At 29.1% G+C, this 8434-nt stretch overlaps 1 pseudogene across 1 annotated transcript; it reads right to left on the bottom strand.

Moving 5' to 3' along the window:
• Positions 1 to 6880: 6880 nt before the first annotated feature.
• Positions 6881 to 8434, bottom strand: LOC111301429 (exocyst complex component EXO70H1 pseudogene; annotated as a pseudogene). The gene has a single exon (XR_016328337.1). The product of XR_016328337.1 is annotated as an exocyst complex component EXO70H1 pseudogene (transcript).

Raw genomic sequence — 8434 nt, 5'->3', positions numbered from 1 at the left:
CTTGTTTGGGGTAACTAACCAAATCGTTGTTGATAGTTTCTTCGTCGCTTTAGAAAAATTATTTGAAATTCATTACTTTCATATTTTTCAAGGATTTTGAAAGATCCAATATCTTTTAAGTATAGTAGTAGTGTATATATATGTAATGGCCTCGAAACTCTAATTTACCCAAAAATAAAACATCTACTAAAATATTAATTAGCATAATTTAAAATTAATAAAAAATGTTAATCAATGCCTAATGTCTGGCCAAAAAAAATTCAATGCCTAATAACATGGATTAAGATGATATTTCAAGAATATGATAATTCCATATTTAATTACTTTAAATACGCTTTGTAATCATCTTAATTTCTATTATTTAGAACATAATTAATCTTGATTTCTTCCTTGCTAATTTGTTACTAGGTCAAAAACTTTGTTGTTGATTTTTTCAATCAATTCCTTCTTATTTTTGCAGCCATTTGTGCAAACATGGACAAAGCAACTTGGATGAGCCTTCACCATATATGTTGGTGTTTCACTTAGCTCATGGATTAATATGAGGAAAAATTACAATGTGGCAATGGTCGTCCAGCTCATTAAATTTATGTTTGAAAATTTCTTTTGTCCTTCAATGGTCGGAATTCAGAAACCGTTTGATTTATCAGTCAACAAAGATATAAATATTGGACGGAGGGAACATAGTTTTGGGGTACATTTTGCCCACAAGAAATTCAACCACTTTTTCTCGGGAAAAAGGCATTACTCCAGAGAAATGCAAGTTTACCGCTTAAAAATAAATAATGTTACAAGAACAACATAATCACAGTTGTATATGATTAATATTGAAATTAATTGCGCGGGACATTTCCAATTTGTTCCAATTCTATGTTGCTTCTTTCACCTAGCTTGTCTACTTCGATTTTTCAAAATTTTGGGGGCATTTCTTAGACCTATTCAGTCAATAATTTCAGCATTATAATAGTCGGATTCACCCATTTTATATGATTTGGTAAACTAAAATTCAAGAAATAAATTCAATGAATTTTGACATTAACATATATATATATATATAATACTCGTACTAATACCAAAAATTGGACATTTTAAAGCAGGAAAGTCAATACATCACAAGTCGAGACTCAACCTTTAAGTTTATATGACTTCAGGACCTAAACATACATTCATCTGATGTCTTAGATAAATTTATCTATCACGATTTTCATCATTACGAGGTATTATCTATTTTGATCTTATTAGCTTCGCGATTTTGTCTCACAAAAAACGATTATAAGAAAAATATGATGTGATTTCTTTTATATCCCAACGACTCTTTTTTCATGTTTAATGTGAGATTGGAATACTGGCTACTCTCCTTAGAGGACTTGGCATGACATTTTTTCTTATCTAACCTCGTGATGCCCTCGTCACGGAGGTTGTCCATAGGGTTGGCATCGGGTCGGGTTCGGGGCGGGTTTTGCTCGTCCTGAACCCAACCCGACTTAATGCTTAAAAAAACCTGAACTCGACCCGACAATATATAAATCGTATCCGATCCGACCCGAAATCAATAAAATATTATTTTTTAAATATAAATATTTAAAAATATCATTATATAAATATATATATAATTAAAAAAATTATTTTTATATATATCGGGTCGGGTAAGGTCGAGTTTGCCTAAAACCCGACCTCGACTTTATCTTCATGCTATCCGACCCGACCCGACTCCCGATTTTTTTTAAAAAAAAAATCGACCCTAAAAAATCGGGTCAGACCGGAACCCGTCAGGTACGAATTTTTTTGCCTTCCCTAGTTGTCCATCCTGCCTACGTCAATTAGTTAAGTATTAATTATTAATTTTCATTTGAGTAACACTTCATTTTAAGCTAAGAATTAATATATCCAATCCTAAAGTAATTAGTGTAATTAAAGTTCACATCTAAAAAAATTGAGAACCACACTTTTTTTAAAAAAAATTTTAAATTTACTTTTAATTAAGGATGGCATCTAGTTGTGTTAACAAAAGTTTTTGCTCAACTAAATTCGATTCAATTTTATATATTTAATACTCAAGCTTGATTCAATATTAAAATATTATTTTTATATTTGATCTGTATATATTTAAATTTACAATCGATTTAAAATTAATAAAATATTTTTAATATAAATATTAAAAAAATTTAAATTTAAATAAAAAATAAAAAATTATATATATCGAGTTGTAATGGGTTTGTATAAAATCTAATCTCGACCCTACCCAAATATTTTTTCAAGAATACTCGATTTGATCCCATCCAAAACTCAATTTTAAAAAAATGACCTTATAAATATGTTATGACTGCCAATTTTGGAACCACAATTAAATAACATAGAGAAATGATCATGTATATTGTTCTTGCTGGCAATCACCATTCACATTGCTGGATTGATGCAGAGAGTACTTTGCATGAGACAATAACATGTTGCATGATCTAAATACATATATATATATATGTATATATGTATATATATATATTAATATCATGTTAGCAACATGGGATGTACAATATAATATAAAATTCTTTGATTGCACAATATATTGCATCTTAATATTACTATTTATTAATTACATATTATTCGAAATGAACTTATTTTTTACTCTCAAAAAGTGATAATAAATGTAAAAAAATGTAACATAAGAATCAGATAAGATTTAAGGTAATTCACTTTCAACATTAAAATTACGTCTATTTGTACCTAATGCAAAATTTTTACTACAATGAAAATATAACACAAAAAAAATCTCTCTCAAAATATATAGACGAAATTTATTTTAAGAAAAAAGATAAATATTTGTGTGGAGAAATAATATTTATCCATTTATAGAAAATCATGCAGCTTTATTTTTCTTTTCTGTATCAACATTTTAATTAACACCAATGAAATATAATTAAGACAATGCTAAATGTAATTAAGCTTAACAGTCCAGTTCTTCAAACTTCAAAATCTATAGGCTTATGGCTTCACACTTAGCCCTTCCAATTAAATTTCTAAGATGTACAACAGTACAAGCAATTTGATGATTTCGTGCCCATAGGTTAATTAATCCCACCATTCTTTGGATTTAAGGAAAATGCCAAATTTTATTTGTACTGCCAAACATACCATGATTCAAAGTTATGACAAAAACATCACATCACACGTTAATAGGATAAGATTAATTTATTATTCATCCTATAAGAAAGAGAAATATGTTAAAATTTTATTTAAGGATGTTAACGTGTAAGGTACAAAAAAAGTTGAATATTTTTTTTTTATTATTATATTTTTTTTTATATTTATATCAATAAATATTTTAAATTTATCATCACTTCCGTCCTCCAAGATATTCAATGGTAATGAATAATTCTCATGTAACTTTTTAAAAAATAATAATAAAAATCAAATTTGATTTTTTAATTTTTATCTTATATATTTAGATAATTTTTTACAAATATATATTATTTAATAAAAAATTAATGCTAATAATTTAAAATAATAATTTATATTATTTAATAAAAAATTATCTCATAAATATATATAAATATATATGTATGATATGAGTACGAGACGAATATTATATTATCCATCTCGATTCTTATATCTAATAAAAATTTAAAATCATATTCAACCACATTACCATTCAAATAAAAAATCAACATCCCTAATTTTATGTACAGATAAAAAAAAATTTAAAAGAAAATTGATGGAACCCTCTTACATTAAATGAGTAACATGGTATGATTAAGTATGAGTACATATTTGAGACTTTGAGTATCTTGTAAATAAAGGTCATTAAAAACCCATATCTATTTATTACTCATAAATAATTTAAACCACTCATTATTATTTGAAACTTTATTATTACTACTATTTTTACTAATAAATAAATAAGAGATACACTTGAACATTTAGTTCAAAAGCAAGTGCACGTGTCTCATATTGAAAAAATTATATTTGATTTTTTTTTAAATAAAAAAAATTGTTAACGAGTAACCTAAGTTAATGTTATTGTATTAAATACAGTAATTGATAGTTATTCAGCGTACTGAAAAATAAATTACTTAATGTAATAATATTAAAATGTGTTTTTATAATTTGTTAGCAAAATGTAACATAAAAAATAAACGATGATAGTGTTTATGGCGCAACAATGTGTATGGTTTGATGGGTCTAGAAAATAACCAACAGGCAGAATTGATAGGGCCACAGCCCATAAGCCGGATCATATTTCAAACAAATGAAGCCTGTAAAGTCAAGTAATTGGTGATTTTGGTTCTGTTAATTGAAGCAATTAGGGCCTTGACCCATAGCTGTGAGCTTTCTTTTGGACGTTTCTCCTACCTACCATTATTAGAGGTGTAATCGAGCCGTCCAGTCGAATAGCTCGAACTCGAGTTCGACTCATAAGTCGAGATTCGATACTCGGTTCGAGCTCGATCGAATTTTATTTTTCAAGCTCGAGTTCGATTCATGATTGAAAATAAAGTTACTCGAATTCGCTCGATTAAGCTCGATTAATATATAAAAATAAGCTCGATTCGTATGCTTGACAAAAAGTTCGATTACTCATACTCGAACTCGAACTCAGACTCGAAATATTTTATTAATTAAAACAATAAAAATATATTTAAATATAAAAGCTCAATTATGCTCACGAGTTACTCGAATGAGATATAAGAATACTCGAATTCGACTCGATCGATAAGTCGAGTTACTCGAGCTCAAGCTCGAATCGAGAATAATCAAACCGAATTTGAGTTTTTTTCGAATCGAACTCAAGTAATTTATGAGTACTAATGTATCATTTACACTCTTAACTATTACTACCTACCATTAATGTATGAATGGAATGTTTGATGAATTGTTATGAATATGGTTTTGTTCCTTTATATTTATTTATTAAATTTAATAAATATTTTTATATTATATTTTTATATTCGTAGATCATATATTAAATGAATTGAATACGATCAAAAATTTATTTGATTTATTTATATTTATAAATAGTTTTTTTAAAATTGTTTATTTATTATTTGTTATTATTCAATAAATAATATTAAATTATATTTTTAACTTTTATCCTATTTTATTTTAGTATTCATTTATATTTGTTTAGTTTAAATTTATTTAATTATAATTTATTTATTGTTTATTAACATATTTGTTTTTATATATTTATGAATATATTTATTAAATATTTATAAAAATATTTATTTAACTTAATCAAATTGAATATAAATAAAAAAATATATTTGATCATTTAAATAAAAAAATCGAACAAATGAAATAATTTTTTTTTATCGAAGTTAACCAAACATAAACAACTTTAAAATTAAACGAATAAATTATAGATATATGTTCATTTATTCACGTTAGATTCATTTACATCTCTGCTTGTCATTTCCCGCCATTTGACCCCATATATATATAGCCAGAGAAATGAGAACAATAAATCTCGCCTGCTCTGGCCCGCCAACATATTTTGTTGTGATTAACGCTTATGTCTACCAAGCCGCACTTCTTGACTGCCACTGGTAAGAGTCTGTCTTGACCGCCACTAGAAAGATGTCGGGGCTTGGTTGATAACTGATTCCATCGACAATTGAGTCCCGTACACAGTTTCCTTAACCTTCAACTATACTATAAAGAGTCCTTAATTCCCCTCGTCCTTTTGGTCGGTCAAACAAAAAGTTTATATATGTGATTTAGCCCAAGTCAATGTTCGGATAAAATGCTTTCAATGCTACGTATATTTGAACGGATCTCCAAGACCTAGCAATAAACGCTTTACTCGTTATAATTTAAGATATAAATAATATATTAATAATTATAAATTATTTAAATTTAATTTAAATTTAATTCTCGAATTTAAATTTAAATAATTTGATTTATTAATTAAATTAAATTTTAAATTAAATTTAAACTTAAATTTAATATTATATCAATTTTCAATCGATTAATTACATTTTTAATTATATTTTTTATTTATATATTTATGTTATAAGATATTATTATATTCTAAAACTATTTATTTAAAACTTAATTTTTGGAGCCAATTGAAATATTAATAATTTAGATGACATGCATATTTAGTAAAATTTATGAAGATTATTGATTTAAAAGAATTTAATTACATAATATTCTTATCAAGTGAATTAAAAAAAGCTTAAAAAAAAAAAAAACACTTAAATAGGGGGAAAGAAATCCAACACAATTTTTTAATCCAGAGATGCGAGACAGTATTTGTAATCATTAAGTTAATTGGATAGATGACCAAAACTTTAGTTGTTATAAACCACTTTATCTAATCATAATGATTGCTAAAATCATTCTTTACCTCTTTTGCAACATCTTCTAAATCAATAGAAGCTTTGATCTCATTACATTGTCGGAGTATTATAATTAAATTTATCACATTATCAGATAAATTTAAATATTAATTTTAATATAATATATTCAATATAAATAATTTTATAATTTTTTTAATTATAATTATAATAATAATAATAATTTTTTTTAATTTTATCAAAATTAATATCATCATTCATTCAACTGAACCCTTAAAAGCTTTCTTTTAACTTAATTAATTCATCTTATTATTATTTTATTAATAATCCATTTACTCATTCTCCTTACAATCCAAAATTATATAATCAATTCATCTCAAATTTAAGGAAACTTAAAACTTAAATTTTACTAATTATAATTTTTTTATCATTTTAGATCGTAACTTTCTTATAACATTAACCTCTGAAGCTCCCCCCACATAAAAAAAGAACACATAAAATTAATAAACGAACAAAAAATAAAATATAACACGATACTCCATAAATCGAAGAATTTTGTATTGTAAATCTTGATTACATGCCGAATATGAAGTAATAAATAAATTAAATTATTCTTTTCTCTATACACGTGTCACTCTGTTTCATTTTGGCCACAGTGTCAATCTGAGTCACTCCACGCGTCCTTGTTCATTGTTATCCAAAAAAAAAAAAACACGAGCCTAAAATCCAAACTGGCCGGCAAATCTATCCACACCCCAAAAACGATCGGCTTAACGATTCCTGCCGCCTCGGCTTGAACTAGACGAAACACTCTCTGCACTTCCGCTTCCATAGAACAAATCCGACCAGTAATTTCCCAAATCATCAGGGGTATATCTGACAAGTGAGTCAACCCACATTTCCTTCCTCAGCTGCACTCCACCGTATGTTTCGAAAAACTCCTTGTAGATCGGGACGATCCGTCTCGCCAACGAGATTTTTATATCATCTCGGAGTTTCGGGTCGGGTACGACCCAAGATGATTGCTTCTTGTAAGCTTCTTCGAAAGAAAAATTAAATTTTCTGAAATGCTCTTTCACTTGATCAATGGGAATCTCAGCCGTTGGATCTTCAGGCAGTGACGCAAGCACTTTGCTCCATCCCATCCTCTGGTAATTCGAAGCGTACTGTTTCACTTTCAATTCGTGCTTCGCCACCCAGTCGTCGCCGAGAAGGAACTTCAGATTCGATTGTCGGACTTTTCCGACGACGTATTGGAGGTTATTTGCTAAGAACAAATAAGAAAGCGCCACGTCTTTGTACATCGCGGCTTTCCCGTCGAGTTTACATAGCATGACGAGGATAAGCCAAGCTAACCGGACTGAAATCGGCGACAAAATGCTCTCCTCGTTGTCAGGGCTGCCGAAGTAAGACTCTGGTAAAGGAGATGGAATCGTTAACTGCCAATCTGAGACGATGTCAGAGAGAATCCCGCTGTAGTCGGATAGGAAACAGATGTAATTCATGACATAGCGTGTGAGAGGGTGGATCCCACCGCCGGCAAACTTCGACTTGGATGAATCCTTTTGAATCGCAGTTTCGAAGTCCGTTAACATCGTTCTCACGGCGTCACCGAGCCTGATTAACGAGTTAACGGCCGCTGATCGGACAGTTGAGGTTGCTTCGAAGCTGAAGATTGATTCTATCTCGGGCCAAAGATCCGAAACCGCTTCATATAAGTCCAAGATGCGGAACATTTTCTCGGTAGTTTTCTTGCACTTTGCTACATTTTCTGGGAACCCAAACAGAGCCAAAGCTCCTTCTTTCGAAATTTCCGAGAAACAAGACTCCCTGATGGCTGGGAAAATGGAAAACACTTGATCACAGAGAATCCTCTCTCCAAAAAACAGCGTTTTAACCGCCATTTTAACAGCGTTTAACCAAATCTTAATTTTAACCTCCAAAACTTCCCATTCCATCTTCTGAATGTGCTGAAAAGTCAGCGTCCTTTCAACTCCGAGATTGTAAAGAGCTTCATCGACGATCGATTTCCGAATAATTTTATAAATTTTAATACATTCCTTGGCGTACCCAGCTGATATCATGGCTTCCGCAATGGCTCTTAAATCCGCCATGCCGCTCTTAAACCCGCCAAGCCGTCA

This window comes from Durio zibethinus, chromosome 15 (genome assembly GCF_047325235.1).
Source record: "Durio zibethinus cultivar Kanyao isolate XHJ-2024 chromosome 15, ASM4732523v1, whole genome shotgun sequence".
Lineage (NCBI taxonomy): Eukaryota > Viridiplantae > Streptophyta > Magnoliopsida > Malvales > Malvaceae > Durio > Durio zibethinus.
Note: the sequence above shows the minus strand (reverse complement) of the source record. Positions and strands in the feature narration are given on the sequence as shown.